Raw genomic sequence first — 17,536 nt, 5'->3', positions numbered from 1 at the left:
GGCCCCTCCTGTTTCCTAGATTAACAGCAGAAACAGAATAGATGTTTACAGATCACCAAATGAAGGAACAAGCGAGCAAACAGAAGGTGTCTCCTTTCCAAAAGAAAAACCAAGGTCTCGAGGGCTCAGCTCAGGGGTGTATTACTGCCCTGAGTGCTAGTCAGGGCAGTTGTCAAAACAGGCACCAAATGGAATGGCCAGAGAGCAACACTTTCCAGACAGTGCCCCTTAGAAAGAGGCCAAGAGCTAAGACGCCCAGATCAGTGTGCTGGGTCCACTGTTTCACGAAGTCATTTGTTTCTTCAAAGTTCCAGAATACCATGGCACAGGAAGTAGCAGGTCCTGGCCACTGCGAGCACGCACCCCAGCTCACCCAGATAAGGAAGCTGTGCCTAGAAGCTTTTCCAATTCACTCCTCGAAACAACCATACACAGTGGGCATGACTCCTAGGTCGGGATGAAGAGGCGGTGGCTCAGACCTGCTGAGAAGCAAGTTAGGAAGGAGGCAAGGAGCCTTGGTCTCACTCTCAACTCCATGCCCACACAGCAACAGCTGTCCCACAAGCAATCAGGATAGGCTGAATCCCTGGAGGTGTCCGGAGGAAACCCTTCCCCATCTTACAGCCCCTAACGTTCTTGCCTGCTAATGACCCTCCTAGGCACACAGGAGAAGCATCCCTCACTAGCACGATACAAGTGCTACCCCCCTGTCCTCAGAAGCTAATTAAATGCCTTGAGTTAACTTCAGTCCCAGGGGAATTTACTGGATGACCTCAATTGTCTCCGAAATGTTGGCCCACAATTCCAGACAGTGTTGGGGCTACAGGTTGTGAATATATTCCACATTCTCACAGCTGCCAGAGCCATACAAAGTTCTTTTTATTTGGGGGAAAAGCTAAATGACAAATGTTCCCAAGAAAACACCCTGCCTCACATCCTATGAGATGTCCTATTGCTAAAAGGGAAGAAGCTTTACTCACAGATTTGATTCTTGCAGCTTAAAATAAAATGAGGGTATCAGAACTGAGGGAAATGGTGTGCAGAGGGCCATTGTCTGAGGCAGGAGGTAAGAAGGACATATTTGAAATCAATCTGTTTTCTCACAGAAAATTATGCTTCCATCTTTTTCAACATTCTTTTCACTCCTGTGATATCCCAATACAGAAGATAAGTGAGGGAGACGCTCCTTCACCAACAGGGATTGTACCAGGAAGGAACCAGCATCAATGCTGACAGCCCACTGGAAGTTACTTAAGAAACAAAGCAGGGGCCAGGAAGGGGCAGGGTTTCAAGTGAGAAGCCTTTGTCTCCAGCAAAAACAGATTGTTTTGTTTGGGGCATGAACATCAACTCTTCCCACGATAAAAGGGAAGGACAGACAGTTGGATTAAAACACAAGGTGAGCTGGTTAAGCTTCAGAAAGACCTCCAACTAGGCAGCTTACTAAATATAGAGGCCACTACTTCCAAAACAGCCAGGACAACTGGATACCAATGACACCACTGCTGCGGCCCTGGGGTCAGAAGAATGCACCCAGTCTAAGCTTCCCTCCAGCAGCAGGGATGGAGAGCACAGGGCTCCCGAGAGGCCAGGCCACAATGCCAGGTTCCTCTGTATGGGAAACTGATGAGACCAGAGGAGGCAGTGAGGACTTCTTAGCTCTATACTTTGCCAAAACTTTTACTCTAGACTTTCACCAAAGTGTCAGGAAGTAGAAGTGACTCAGTAGCTGTCTGGAGTAACCAGGACTTCTGACTCTCAGTCCAGTATTTGCTCTACACCACCTGCCTCAAGGGAGACAAGACCTCAGGACGGTGGAGGGAACAGATTGAACAGTATGGGTAGGTCAAAGGAGAGAGGAGACACCCCACAGAGAGAACTGAACATCATGGCCCACAGGAAACTGAACATGAGAGGCTGCCTATACCTAGAGGTGGACACACTCCCAGCCACAGACATCCAAGCATGCGCTATGGACACATGATGCTAGCTGTACAGTATCAGCTTTAGGGGTAGATACATGGTAGACAGAATGGTTACAAGAGGGATAAACAACAGAGGTCAAGCCCCAGAAGACATGGGGTTTGGTGGGACAAGGGCAGGATAATGAACCCCATCCAAATGTTTTTCCAGAGGTTAGCCCAGAACAAATGGCACAGAATATCCACTTCTATGCTGCCCAGCAGGCCCAAACAACCCTAGAGAAGCTTCTCAAAGAGACTTGGGTGTGCCACAGTCCCCAGCAACAGGCATCCATTAGCTGGGTTGGAAATGCAGGAGACAGGGAGGACAGGTGAGCTGCCAGCAGGTGCTACCTGGGTAACACAGGTATATGCACCCAGCACGCAGGGCACTCGATCCAGCTATCTCCTTAATTCCTCAGGACCCTGAGGGGGAGGCTATTCCCAGTGCACAGAAGAGTGATGCATGAAACTCACACCTTCTTCTCTTTGTGCCCTTCCTCCCACAGGGCTGACATGTAAGGCCTCAGCCCTGGGCTACTCACTGGCCCCATCATAAAGACATGGAAAAGAGGCAAAGGGAGTTAGTTGCCCCTGGAGGCCCAGGCATTTTGGGGACTGGCAGCAGAAAGCATCACAGGTTTATTTCTTTGGGGTCTCCTGTAATGTCTGACAGAACAGAACACAAGGCAGGAACTCGTGAAGGCCAAAGGACAGAAGGGGCCCCTGGTGAGCTTAGCAGAGTTGATGGATATCACCTTCCTGCCCCAAGGCCTGGCCTTGACTAAAGGGCTACATTGAACAGCAACAGCCCTTAAGAATAGGGGGGCAAAACCTAGAAATACTTCTCAGATAACTGTCCCCAACCACAAGTTCCTTCCTTTACAGGCCTCGTCTTCCTAGGACTGCCACACAAAGCACTGGTAGACCATGCCTTGCCTAGAGGGTCAGTAGGGGGAGACACAGTCACAGGCGCTCTAGGCACAGCTGTGGGAGCTGGTGGCCTGGACAGGCCCCTCCAGAGAAACACTGCTGCTACCTGAGCAGTTTACAAACTTGTAACAAAATCCCTAAGCATCAACATTCTTTGTCCTTTTAAGTTCTAGTTCTAGAATTCTACCAATCAAGAAATAATTCCCCCAAACAGGAAAATATCTGTACAATTGGAGTCCTTGCTGTTTTCTACACTATTGCCAAAATGTTTCTGAAGTTTTTTTCTTTTACAGAACATGAGAAACACATTGTTTATTTGTTTGTTTTTTAAATCTGGATATAATACTACCAAAATGTTAAGCTCTGTTTGTTAAGCAGCTGGCAAGTACTCCTGCATTTGAGAGGAAGGGCCTGCCTTCCTGGCAGAGCATTCCTTTGCTGCTTGAAGAGCCACAGTGAGCAGGAGATGAGGAGGAAGTGGCCACAAGTTCCCCTCCCCCCTCCCTACCCCCCCCCCAGATGAATCCCCCAATGACAAAGAAGGGTGACAGGGAAGACAGGAAAGGCAGCTTCCAAGTTCTCCTTTAATGTTCACAATCATCCTAAAAAGCTGCTGTTACTCTCTCCGTTCCACAGATGTGGAAACTGAAATTTGGAAAGGTTACAAAAAGTGTTAAACATCAGCTAGCAAGTGGCAGAGTTGAAACCCAAATCCACACGCCTCAAACTGTTATTTTCTACAGATTTCTTTTCCCCCCCAGTACGAATAAGCCTTTATTCTTCCGTTTTATTTTCCCAGGGAAATGAGGAGAAGGAAAAAGTCAGCTCGTGTTTTACAAAATGATAGATAGCAAGTGGAAGTACCCGGCACAGCAAAATCTACCATCAAACAGTCCCCAGTAATGGCGGTCACCAAAGCCCAAGGGGGCTCAGTCTCCTGTAGTTCAGAAATGAGAAGGAATCAGGGAAAGGACAGGCACATGCTTTCCTACCCTCCTTCCCTCACACAAAGCTTTGGTTTCCAGCAGTAAACATGAGTTACATTCGCCCATCTCCTATTAAACAATCTTGTGGCTACTCTGACCTAAGTTTTTTGCACCTGCATAAAAGTTCCTGAGTGACTTGGACATACATTCATCTTCCCTTTCTTGGTCTTCCAACCCCACTTTCCAAATGAAAGGCCCCTCATTGCTCCTCTACCCTAGGATTAGAGATTAAAACACAGCAATCTAAGGGTTTGGCCTGAATCACCTATCAAGGAATGGTCGGGACTCAGGGTATTGAGAAAAAGTGATAGAATATTTTTTGCTTCTTCAGAATTTTTTCACAAATCATTTAAGAGACGGGGTGACACCCCATACATTTAATGTATGTGTGTGCGGGTATGTGGGCTTTTGTGGGGGAGGTGTGGATAAAAGAGGAGATGGGGTGGGAGTCAAGTTTTTAGGGCAGAAGATGTGGTCCAAAATAGAAAAGATGGGAAGAGGAAACACAAGAAAGGATGATTCAAGACTGCCACTTTAAGAGAGGTTTCCAAGCTTATGTTTCAGATCCTTTTTGCCTGGTGCAGAACCTTTTGTCAAAGACGCTTTGGCTATATTTCTCAATACAAAAAGAAGTCTGTAAACAACAAAATCTCAAAAGAACATGGAGAAAGAACAATACATTTACACAAACTAGGCCACTCTGCAATCACCAGAATCAGCTACTGTGTGGTCCTACAAAGCCCAGACAAATACATTAACTAGAGAGGGGAACAACTGCAGGAGACAAGAACCCAGAATCAGACACACATAACCCAATACATTCTATTGCATTTGCCCTGTTTCAACACAGTCAGTCAGATAGGTTTTTGGTGATCTCACAATATGTAAATTAAACTCATTTTTCTCCTTCAGCTACTATGACACTAGTCATTGCTGCAGCAGGGCAGGACACTGGTTCTGGGCATCACAAAGAAGACATCACTTATGGTCTCTCTGGAGGCCAAGAGGACAAGCAAAGAATTTTTAAAAGTTGAGGAATTTAGTCGTTGCTTCATATATCCATCCCTGGACAGCTCAAAGTGGGTACAGAAGTATTGTTTTTTAAAACCTGTATTTATTAACCTGTTTTTGTTTTTAACATACACACCCCTTGTTGTAAATGGTAAGCCCAGCCCAAACTAGTGAGGGATGGATCTGGTGTGTAATGTGAGTCCCAAACCCCGGAACGAGAGGTCTGGAACAGGAATCCTTGGTTGCACATATACAGGCAACCCTCACCAGATCTTAGCTTCCCTTCTCTGCCTTTCACCTAGCCCTGCCTCTCCTAAATTCTGCACTAACCACTTATTTCTGTTCAGACTAATCTGTAATCTTCCAGTAGAAGGAGATCAAGAAATGGGGCCACCCAGTTAAAATCTAGTCTTCCACAAAACACTGAAGATGGAGGGGTTTCAAGAGGGTACTATGGCAGAAAACCCAGCTCTAATTGGCAAAAAGGAGGTAGTTCAATAGGCTATACTCTCCAAACAGTTGTTCTCCCTGATGATAAAAACAACAGAAAGTATTCCTGCTGTGCAGACCCCGCACTGCTGCCCAGTCACCCTTGAGATTGCTCATGTACCTGAGAACACCGTGCAGGAATGAGGGCTTTAGATTTAAAGTACACAAAAATACTAAACCAGGATATTTATGTTACGGAAAAAAAATTAAAATGCACAAGATACATCATTTGCACACAAGTAGTGAAGTTGGCATCCTGAAGAAAGTGGGACCCAAAGTGCAATTACCCAAGGGACCAAATAAAATTGTATTGGCCCAGAAATGGGGTGGAGGTGAGCTTAGGAGCAGCAGGTCTACAGCTGTTCCCCAACCATCCCCTTTGCCTACAACCAATTGCTTGGGGGCAATTCTCAGCACTCTATCCCCAGAGTGGGGGATAAGGAAAAACCCTGCTGTACCCTGAGAGATTCCCTCCCACAGAATGTAGTCGTTTGTGGGCTGGGTTCATCAATCTGATTTCATGCTAATCTTTTCACTCTGGCAAGGGAAATATTATCATTACATATCCTTCTTTAAAAAGAAAACAACTTCCCTATCCAGCTCACTTTCAAAAGCTGGACACTCAAATAAAGCATGCACAGAGGAATTTCCCCCAAAGCCCTCACATGCATTTGTATAGAATGTAGTTGGCGGCTTCCGGCCAAGACGGAGGCGTAGGTAGAAACAGTATGCCTCCTCACACAACCAAAAGAAGGACAACGACAATTTAAAAACAAGAAACAACCAGAACTGACAGAAAATCGAACTGTATGGAAGTCCGACAACCAAAGAGATAAAGAAGAAACGTTCATCCAGACCAGTAGGAGGGGCAGAGATGGGCAGGTGGGGTGGAGAGGACTCCCAGCAAGGCGACAGCTGGCGGACCCAGCGAGGTGGCGGATTGTGGAACAGGGCTGGCCAGGCTGCAGCTAGCAGACCCCACATTTGCGCATAGATAAACCGGGAGGAACCGCGGGGGAGCTAAGCAGACCACGCAACCCAGACTTCCAGCGCAGGGAAATAAGCCTCAAACCTCTGATTGAAAACACCCGTGGGAGTTGAGGCGGCAGCAGAAGAAACTCCCAGCCTCACAGGAGAGTTCGTTGGAGAGACCCACAGGGGCCTGGAGCGTGCACAAGCCCACCCACTCGGGAATTAGCACCAGAGGGGCCCAGTTTGATTGTGGGTGGCAGAGGGAGTGACTAAAATCCGGTAGAGAGTGGAGCAAGCGCCACTGCTCCGTCTCGGCCCCTCCCCCACGTACAGCATCACAGCCCAGCGACCAGGGTTACCCGGCCCTGGTGAACATCTAAGGCTCCACCCTTTGCGTAACAGGCGCGCCAACACACACAAAAAATGGCCCAAATGAAAGAACAGATCAAAGCTCCAGAAAAAATACAACTGAGCCATGAAGAGATAGCCAACCTATCAGATACACAGTTCAAAACACTGGTAATCAGGAAGCTCACAGAATTGGTTGAATTTGGTCGCAAATTATATGAAAAAATGAAGGCTATGCTAAGAGAAACAAAGGAAAATGTACAGGGAACCAATAATGATGCGAAGGAAACTGGGACTCAAATCAACAGTGTGGACCAGAAGGAAGAAAGAAACATCCAACCAGAAAAGAGCGAAGAAACAAGAATTCGGAAAAATGAGGAGAGGCTTAGGAACCTCCAGGACATCTTGAAACATTCCAACATCCGAATTATAGGGGTACCAGAAGGAGAAGAGGAAGAACAAAAAATTGAAAACTTACTTAAACAAATAATGAAGGAGAACTTCCCTCATCTGGCAAAAGAAATAGACTTCCAGGAAGTTTGGGAAGCTCAGAGAGTCCCAAAGAAGTGTCACCCAAGGAAGAACACACCAAGGCACATCATAATTACATTAGCCAAGATCAGAGAGAAGGAGAGAATCTTAGAAGCATCAAGAGAAAAGGACACAGTTACCTACAAAGGAATTCCCATAAGACTGTCAGCTGATATCTCCAAAGTGACCTTACAGGCAAGAAGGGGCTGGAAAGAAGTATTTGAAGTCATGAAAGGCAAGGACTTACATCCAAGATTACTGTATCCGGCAAAGCTATCATTTAGAATGGAAGGGAAGATAAAGTGCTTCCCAGATAAGGTCAAGTTAAAGGAGTTCATCATCACCAAGCCTTTATTATATGAAATGTTAAAGGGATTTATCTAAGGAAAAGAAGATAAAAAATATGAACAGTAAAAATGACAGCAAACTCACAGTTATTAACAACCACACCAAAAACAAAAGCAAACTAGGCAAACAACTAGAACAAGAAAGAACCACAGAAATGGAGATCACATGGAGGGTTATCAACAGGGGAGTGGGAGGGGGAGAGAGGGGGAAAAGGTACAGAGAATAAGTAGCATAAATGGTAGGTGGAAAATAGACAGGGGGAGGGTAAGAATAGTGTAGGAAATGTAGAAGCCAAAGAACTTGTATGTATGACCCATGGACATGAACTATAGGGTGGGAATGTGGGAGGGAGGAGGTGGGCAGGATGGAGTGGAGTGAAGGGGGGTAAATGGGACAACTGTAATAGCATAATCAATAAATATTTTTTTTTTAAAAAAGAATGTGTTTGGAGTTCCTTTGCCTCCCCTCTCCCCCAACCAAGAAGAAAGAGGGGCTGAGGCTGTTAAACCCAGCCTGAGATACCTGGCAGTGCCAGATGCCCCTTACCCACCCTGTCTCCACTTTCTCCATTCTGCCGATTGATGCCTGCTCCTTGAAACTTCCTGATCACGAAAGGATAGGCCGTCACGAAAGGACAGGCCGTGACCCACTGTAGCTCAATTCTGGGCATCTGGGAGTAGGTCAGGGCCATGGATCTCTTCTTTATCCCAAAAGTGGGCTGGCCTTCCCTGTGAGCTGGGGGCCTGCTGGGCCTTCAGTGGACATGAAGCCACCATATGGCTGATGCTCTGGCAGAAGTGGCCCTTCTTGGGCTGGGGTGGCAGCTTGCATTCCTCAGCATGATGGTCTTCTAGACCTCCACAGTTGTAGCACCTGTGTCCTTTTGATCTGCACTTCTTCATGTTCTTCCCTTTTGTTCGCCTCTCACTTCCAATACTGAACACCCCACCAGGGCCAGTGACTCAAATAGATTCCAGGCCCTTGGTGGACTACTTAAAGGTGAACTCTACTGCCTCACCCTCCTTCAGGCTCCAGAAGCCCTCCACGTGTGGCTTACTCTGGTGCACAAAAACACCCACCAGTGGGTCGACATGACCCCTGCGTGGGTGGTCATGGACAGGAAGCCAACCCCCATGCCCACATTGAACCACTTATAGATGCCAGCACCATGCAGCAGCAGCGGCTCCTCTGCTGCCAAGGCGGCGTCTACTGGTGCCTTGGCAGGGCCACCTGCAAACTGCTGGAGCCCATGGTAGTTGGCTAAGCCTGTGGCCCTGGGCCCTACAGGTCAGGAGGCTGTTGGCCCTAGAGAAGTCTGTAGGCAAAGGGGTTGCTCAGAGAAGAGGCAGCTACATCTTCCCCAGCACTATTTCCTATAGATTTCTTGAGGATAGACTCATCAATTCAGTTCCATTTTGACTGGTTCCACGGTGGGGGAAAAGCCCCGCTTGAAGTGACATGTGCATCTGGACTGTGCAAGTGGTTGTGCTGTCTTCCCAGTGACAGTGTGTGCACACTGGACTCCAATTCTGGCCAGATTTACCTGGAGCATTCGGGAGGGACAGCGAGGCACTCTAAGTAACCTGGATCTCAAGTCAGAATCCCTTTGGACTCGTGAGCTGTGAGTTCCCAGAGTGACTCGTCACCACCCCACACTTGCGTCCATTTATGCAATCCTCTGCCCAGGACTGCTGCTGTGCAGAGGTGAAACCTGACCAGAGTCACCAAAGGTCTCTTATTTTCTGAATATTTGTCCCTCCCTCAAATTCATATGTTGAAACCCTACTCTGGTATTAGGAGGTGTGGTCTCTGGGAGGTGATTAGGATTAGATGAGGTCATGAGGGTGTGGCCCTTATGAATGGGATTAGTGCCCTTCTAGGAGCAGGAGAGAACTTGCATCCTCTGCTTTCTGCTCTGTGGGGATAGGAGTCAGCCATCTGCAACCTGGAAGAGGACCCTCCCCAGAACTTGACCATGCTACATCTGATCTAGGACTTCCAGACTCCAGGGCTATGAAAATAAATTGCTACTGTCTATAAGAAACTCAATCTATGGAACTTATACAAGCCCAAATGAACTAAGAGAGCTTCCAAGAGTCAGCCCCACCCCCAGGGGAGCAGACACACAGCCCCTCCACAAGGCTGGCCCATTCCTGAATGCCCCCTGCTGACTGTCCACGTGACAGGCTGACGGCAGAGGTGTGGCACCTAGAAGGAGTTCTCCTTTGGGACTAACTCTAAACCAGTAAAACAAAAAAGGGCCTGTCATCATTTAAACTCCACAATGTTCACATCAGAGGATTTCTGTGGACAGTCGGTTTATCTTTTCATCTTTGTACTTTCCTGATTTTACAAAATTGGTACAATAAATATGTTAATTTTATAATTGGAAAAAGCAGCCATTTTCATGGCATCTGCTCTCTTGCATATAAGTGCTACCCTTAGTTGCAAGATCCAAACCAATCTTTATGTATTTTTTATTGTCTACATTTTAAGCTAAAGGTTTGCATAACTTTAACAAATCTAAAAAGGAAAATTCAAAGTTACAATAAAAGCAAATAAAGTGATGGCTTTTCCCATAAGGACACGGTGCCTGTCAGTGTACTCAGATGGGATTTGGTTATACTGGGAGTTCTCTGCTGGAACCAGGGAGGGCATAGTACTGGGTGAGCCATTCCTTCTGTGACTGGGAAAGGGGTTAGAAAGAAGGGGCCTGGATGGAAGAGGGAGGAGGAGGAGCAAACAGTTTTCAGCTGGTTCCCCATTTGCAAGGCTTATGCCTTTGACACGGCTATTTTTGGGTTTGGAGGGGGGGTGGAATTCTTCCCACAGCTACTCTGCTTGGCAGCTGCTCTGCCCTAGCTCCCTCTCCCTGCTCCTCCCTTCCACAGCTCTCCTGAAAAAATGAAGCAGACCCTTGAGTATTCCTCCCCTCCCAACCACCCCTTTACCCCACCCCCATACTCTCAGAGTATCTGTAGGCCTCACCCACTTGCTTGTGTTTTTGTACAGAGCTGAGAAATTGTGAAAATAAATAAAGCCTCAATTAGGCAAACATCCAAGAATTGGGAGTGGAGCAGGGCAGGGGTCTAAGGCCCTGTCCCAATGCAGGGATGCATGAGAAAGCTCTGGAAGCCTCAAGCTGCTTGGAGGCTGGAGACTTCCCACAGTCTCCTTTTTGGTCTGTGCTGAACAGGCAGGCTCACAGCCAGGAACCCAAGAGCCCAACCTCATTCCCACACCAAGACTCACTGCAGGCTCCCAGCCACCCAACACACAGAAGAACGAAAGGGGTCCGCACACTTGTCCCCCTCTTTCCTCCTCCTTTTATCCCATCTCGGAGCAGGAGGCAGGACCCTCCAGTGTAGACTTGCACCAAGGTGCAATGCAGCCCTCCAGATGGAACAAAGGCAGCTCCCCCCTTTTAACTGTGGAAACTCAGCATTTCTTACTTATTCCATTCTGAGCCTGGAGAGAGCAATGAGAGGGAGATCTTATTTCTTTCCCCAAGTTGAGCGGCAGGGGGAGAATTGGATTCTATAGGGAGGAGACTGGGCAGGAAGTGGTTCAGATATTTTTAGAGACATGGGAATTAAGTGAGCAGGGACCTTCTGGAGCCAGAAATGACTTTGTTTCAATCCCAATGCTGAAAGGCCAAATGGATGGGGTTCAGAGCAAGGGGCCTGGAGTGTGGCAGAGGCAAGATTAGACTCCAGGGAAGAGGAGAGAGGAGCTGAGAGCTGAGATCCCTGCAGACTACTCCAGTCTCTCTGCTACTGCTGTCCAGTCAGTATCAGCATTTATACAAGCTGGGCAAATGTCACCACCTCACAGCAGCTTTGGGTGCCACTGAGTTAGGGCAAGACATTGGGTACAGCACCCTACCTCCCACCCCCCACCGCAGGGTGTCCTCAACAGCTTGCCTGACTCTCAGAAGAAGAGGGTCACAAGGGGGTGGGGTGAGGCGCCAGTCACCCCAGCTCCCTTTGTGCAGATTCTGGCCGACAGTGGAAGGATCAAATGCAATCTAAAATAGACATTTTCAATTATCTGCAAGCTCCCAATGAGTGAGGCTACCTCAGTTCTTTAAGACCGCAAATATGCTCTTAAACCTCTGTGAGGTACCTCACTAAAGAAGCATCCTTCTACAATCTACAAAAACAGCTACACAAACCAGGATGTAGGACCTGGAGATGAGGAAAATGGACAAGAAAGTGAGTGACCTCAGACGGCCCCCCTCTGCTGATGGACTGCAGTGTTTCCGGAACACGATCTGGCAACAACTATCAACTGCCTCCAAAATGTACACACTCTGGACCACACTCTGGGAGTCTGTGCTGAAGAATTATATTAAAAAAAGAAAAGAAAAAACTTGAACCCAACATAAACATCCAACAGTAAGGACTAGAGCAAACAGCCATTTGATGGAAGAGTATGTAGCTATTAAAGACTATACTTCTGACGGCGACATGGGAACGAACTGTTACAACAGTTATATTATAGATGACAGGCTTTTTAAAAAATCCTTAATTTTAGGCCTCAGATAAGTATACAACACCCCAAGAGAATATATAAGCCACAACATCAATAGATTTTTATCTTTGGGTAACATATGGGTAACTTTGTTGTCTGCATGCTTTTTCATTTCCCAAAGTTTTCACCATGAACATACTTTACATCTGGCAGTAGGGGCGAGAAACCACTATTTCTTTAGCCCCAGCTTTTCCCACCACCTGGGTGCTTTGGCTGTTCCCACCTTCAGCATCAGACACTCCCTCTACTTAGAAGCACCTCCCTCTCCGTCTCCAGATTATCCCCAATTTGCTTCTCCCAGAAAGCCCCAGAGTTCACCGGCCTGGTTGTTGTGGCTGAGTGGGGGTTGTGTGTATGTGTGTTTCTCTCTCTCTCTCTCTCACCACGCCCCCCCAGCACTTATGTACCCCATGATGGCTGACCCTTCCGTTTTCCTGACTACAGACTGTTAGATCCTGGAGGGCAAGGACCCTTTCTTCTTGTCTTTATTTTTCCAACTACCAGCCCATCCATGGCACACAGCCAGCAAACAACAAATGAATGAATGAATTCAGCCTCTCCCATGGTTTCCAAAGGTCCCCAGAAGAGAGTCATCGGGAAAACATTTAATGTGGGAAGAAGGAAAATACAACAGCACTATGGGGCCTGTCTGTGTGGCCCTGGGATAAGGACAGGCCGAAGCCATAGATCTCCCTGATGGCATTTCTCAAGGCAGCCAGAATATCAGTTGCAGAGCCTAACTGGCCCATGACAACAAGGGTCTTATTGTTGGTGTAAGAGGTGGCTGGGCCCCAGCAGTAAAGGGCCTCATTCACTGGAGGAGATTAGATAAACGGTCTCTCTCTAACTTTTTTGGAACAGCAGTCATCATTAACCCTTCAGTTCAAACCAGAAGAATCTGTAATTTTAATTATTTATGAAAGTATCTCTTCCTCAATAAAAGGTGTAGACAATACAGTTAATTCAGACGCTGAAAATACACACATTTCCTGGCAGGCACGTGTGCATGCACTCTCTGACACACACATACCCCAGCCACACATACACACAAAAAGCTATAGAGACCCAGAGGAACATGACCCACACAGGACAGAACAAGGACAAAAAACAGAAAAAAAAACAATAGCACAGAAACAGGGGTGGGGAGGCAGGAAGGAGATGCCCACCCTGGACACCAACCAGCATGCGCCCTCAGTGTGCACACGGAGTCATGAAATGCAGCACTGGGACTGCCAGGTACACATGGCTGAACATGTTCAAGTCCCTGCTAAAACCCTAATAAAAATGACCGCAAAGGAATTCTTAAAATATATAAATTCCAAAGGACAAAAAACTAGAGAGACAGCAGCAGATATGAGAATATTAATTAAATTTTGGAATGTAGGAAGTGGCTGCATGCGTGGAAAGTGACTAAGCAGAGCAGAGAAAGCCTCCAGAGGGAACCAGGAGGAAACAGGCTAGCACTGTTCTGGAACTCTAGAAAGATTAAGGCGTGGAGGCTCCAGGCCTCTCTGACTACCAGGGAGGCCGACAGCAGAAGAACGGGTCAGCACCTATGAAAGGAGCCCCAAACCCCAAGGGCCCAGCTCCCACCAACAGCAACCAGAGGGTGGGTCTCTGGAAAGCCCCTGGATGAGGCGGCAGCAGTCACTGCTGTGGGGAGAGAGGGTGGAAGCTCAGTGGAAGTATGCACCCTGAGAGTTGAGGTCCACCCCGCAACTCCAGGTCCTTCTGTTGCCTATACATCTCCCTAGACTGGAGATGAGAGGACCTTGTCTGGGGAAACTAAAGCAGCCCGACAGAAAGACCACTAACTGGCTTTCTCCATAGCCTCGGGAGGAGAGGTTTTGTATTTGGACACATTTGAAGGTCTCCCCAAAGTCACCAGTTCCCTGCCTGTCCTTCTAAAGTAAGGCCAACCAGTCAATACACCCACATACACCCTACAGTCTCCTTCTTAAATACAAGCTCTCAACTAAGGGTCATCACTCATTTTAGAAAGCCCAAGACCAAATTAAGCAGAAAGGGAACTAAGAAGAGGGCAAATCAGACCAGAGACAATAAAACTTCAAAATAACTGAAATTAAAAGAAAAAGCATCACATTCATGAAACATGAATAAGATGCTGTAAAAAGATAAAAAGGGGCACAGAGGACAAAATATGAGCTCTACAAATATGATCACTGGATTAAGAATCAGAATAAAAATATTGAACTATGGTAGCTAGAATAAGAAACAAAGGGTTTATTTAATACAAGGTTAATGAAATCTCAGGCATGATAAAGTGATGCAAAAAAGATAATAAAATTACAGACTCTGCCCAAAAGAACTGACAGCCAAATAACAGGAATTCTAGGAAAATGAAGCAAAGGAAATTACCAGGGGAAAAAAATACAAGAAAATTTTCTGGACCACAAGGACAGAACTTTCCACACTGGCACATACACAGGCTTCTAGCTCAATGTAAAAATGTAGACCCATGCCAAGGCATATCTTCATGTAACTAGAACTCAATTCAAGAAGCTCCTAAAATTTTTCAAAGAGAAAATTCATTTACAAAAAATCAGGAATCAGAGCCTTTGTATATGAACTTCTGAACAGTGATGGTGGGAGTTAAAGACAAAGAAGCATGCCTTTAAATTTCCAAGGAAAATTATTTCCTATCTAACATTCTATAACCAGTCCAGCTACCAGTCTAGAGTGTGAGTAAGAAAGGCATTTTCAGACATAGAAGCTCTCAAATTTTGTTTCCCCCCTGTGCCTTTGCCAAGGGGCTTCACCAAATGGAGAAGTAAACAAACAAACAAAGAGGTCAATCTAAGACACCCAGGAGAGAAAGAAATGGAACTGCCAGGAGGAAAGCAAAACCCAGGTCAAGAGCTCTGCAGCAGGCCTGGAGACCAGTCAGTCCAAAGGGAACAAGAGGATAGAAGGCTCCGTGAGAATGTTACCATGAAAAAAAGAATCACTGTACTAGGTACTTGCCTACACTAAGAGGAGTTTTATAGTTCTGTCAAAAAGTTAAGAGTTCAACCAAGGTTAAACAAATAATAAATAAAGGTGGGGGAGGCGATTATTAACCGCAAGAGAAACTAAATGTGAAAAGAAATACAATCCTAGTTTCCTACATGACTTGATGGTACACTTTTCACACAGTCATAGTAATTTAAACACACAGTCATTTAAACATTGATTCAACCCTAATATTTAAGTATATTGGAAGGAGAGAGAAAGGTTGAGGAAAGATGCAAGAATATGTATGTGTCTGCAAATATGTAGGCGTGTGTTGTGTGTGGCAAAACCACACAGATGAAAGAACTAATTCCTATCTTCAAAAACTCAAGAAGTACCAGTATAAACATGTGACGTATGAACACAGAGGTAAGTACTAGAATTCTCTAGCTATACTTCCTCTGGGAACAGGCTCAGGAGTAAGGAAGAAGGGGGCAGGGTAGTGGACTTGCATTACAAGCCTCTGGTTACATTATCTGACTGTAAAATACATGCACATATTATTTTTTGGGGGGAAGCCCCAACAATGCTTTTAAAATTCCCACATGGCCCATTTTCAGACTTTGTGTATGTCAGGGAGCACAGTAAGATCCCAAGGTAAATACTGAGCTATAGGAAGAGAAATGGATACATATTACATAATCCTCCAAAACATTGCCCAACTGTCGCATCAGTAAGAATATAAAATAACTTCCACAGGTCTGAGAAACTGACCTCCTGGGCCCTCGAGGTAAGCAGTTAGCTCTGGGTGCTACTTCTCTTTAGGATGTGTTCATACGTTATTTTCTTCATTGGGCAAGACCATTAGAAATAAAGAACTGTTCCTCTAATTCAACAACCTCATATATAGGGCATTTGATGCAGGAAAGTTTATGTGTCGCTCAAAGCAGTTATGAAAAGATCATTTCTAAGGCTGTTACAGTTTGAATACTTGACTTGGGGGTTTATTATAAAATTTAAACCAAATAACTGAATGTGTTCTAAAATCAGGCAAACACTTTTTTCTCAGACAGGATAAGGCTAATAATATATGGAGGAAACCAGCATGACCAAAACTACTACCAGGCTATCAGATGTTCGTATATACTACTAAACCAAGGATCTATACAGCAGACTTCTCCCCACTTCCACTCCTTCAAATCACTGCACAGGCCCCCCCTCAGAGCATCCTTGAAGAACAAACACCAGTGACCACACAAATAAATGTTAATGAATAAGCAAATAGAACACATACATGTTTTCACGTCCATTCCTTTCTGCAGATACCTGGGCCTTCCTTTCCCCGGGGCAGTGGTGACAGCCCTCCCCAAACACCGCTCTCGGTGCATGCACAGGGGTCCACAGCACAGGATGTGGGTTCTCGTACAAGAAGACATCTCAATGTCCATGTCCATCACCATCACCATCACCATCACCATCACCATCACCATCACCATCACCTACGTGAGCTGTGTCTTTCCCTACGGGGCCTATGCAGGAAAAAAAAAACACCAGTAAAAATGCTGAGTGACCCTCAGAGGAAACCTTCATTCCTCTTTTTCTGCTTAACAAAGGTAGGACTTGGGCTTACTTCAGCAACAGCTGGGCCTGGTCCAGTGGGCCAAGGGAAGCAAATAAAGAGAAAGAAAGGAGTATCAGGGGCACCTTCAAAAATTCCCACCAATCATGTCCTGGCCTCCCCTATCCCCATTCCTACCACAGTAAAAAGAAAGAGAAAACAAGGGATTACAGATATGTACCTTTCTAAACCCAAACCTCAAGGACAGGGCTGTTGTTTGTGTAGAATAAATAACAAACGGTGTGTATCTGACACAGACTCACAGCGGTTATTCTTTTCCTGATCAAGTAATACAAGCTTTCCACACTATTATAACAAGTCTCAGGATATAAAGCAGAGCAAGTTTAGTCTGTCTACATGGATGAAGTAAGTTTATTTGAAAATAGTGACTCTGTGTTTGCTGCACCTGCATTGTAACACTGCCTTTGCTTGGAGGACGGAGAGACAATGCCTTAGAGATTATGTTGGAAGTAAGCAATGAGATAAAATGGGCAATTCAAAATAAGAGGGGGAGAAGGGGAAGAGGGGGGAGAGGGAGAGGGGGGAGAGAGGGAGAGGTGCACGAGACAGGAGAGGGAATGGACAGAAAGAGGGGACACACGTGCCAGACATGACCTAGTGAGGAAAGGGTAGATGAGTTATTTGGGTTGTTTCCTGCTAAGGGCTCTCATCTAAAGCTCAGCCCCAGTACCTGCCCTCTTCCAGTATAAGCTGCCACAGCATCACCATAAAACAGTATAACTCCATTTACAATCATTCTGACTGCACTTCACACTCCCAAATGTTTATGTTTACTTAGCAACCATGCCCAGGTACAGACAGGGTGGGGGCTGACTGTTTTCTTAACCTTTTCT

General features: G+C 46.1%; 1 protein-coding gene and 1 pseudogene across 9 annotated transcripts in view; both read right to left on the bottom strand.

Annotated features, from left to right (window-relative positions):
* The window catches only part of MPRIP (myosin phosphatase Rho interacting protein), a 160,420-nt gene that overhangs the window by 90,440 nt on the left and 52,444 nt on the right, over nt 1-17,536 (bottom strand). Inside the window, exon 1 of one of the 9 annotated variants that reach the window (XM_045198983.3) lies at nt 16,359-16,566. The exons of the other annotated variants lie outside the window; for them this stretch is intronic. The gene's annotated coding sequence lies outside the window, so the exon portion shown is untranslated. Of the gene's footprint in view, nt 1-16,358; nt 16,567-17,536 lie in introns of those variants that run through there. 9 annotated transcript variants of the gene reach the window in all.
* Nucleotides 7,916-16,560, bottom strand: LOC112308671 (protein lin-28 homolog A pseudogene; annotated as a pseudogene).

This window comes from Desmodus rotundus, chromosome 9 (genome assembly GCF_022682495.2).
Source record: "Desmodus rotundus isolate HL8 chromosome 9, HLdesRot8A.1, whole genome shotgun sequence".
NCBI classification, from domain to species: Eukaryota; Metazoa; Chordata; class Mammalia; order Chiroptera; family Phyllostomidae; genus Desmodus; species Desmodus rotundus.
The sequence above is the reverse complement of the archived record's forward strand: the minus strand, read 5'-3'. Positions and strand labels throughout refer to the sequence as shown.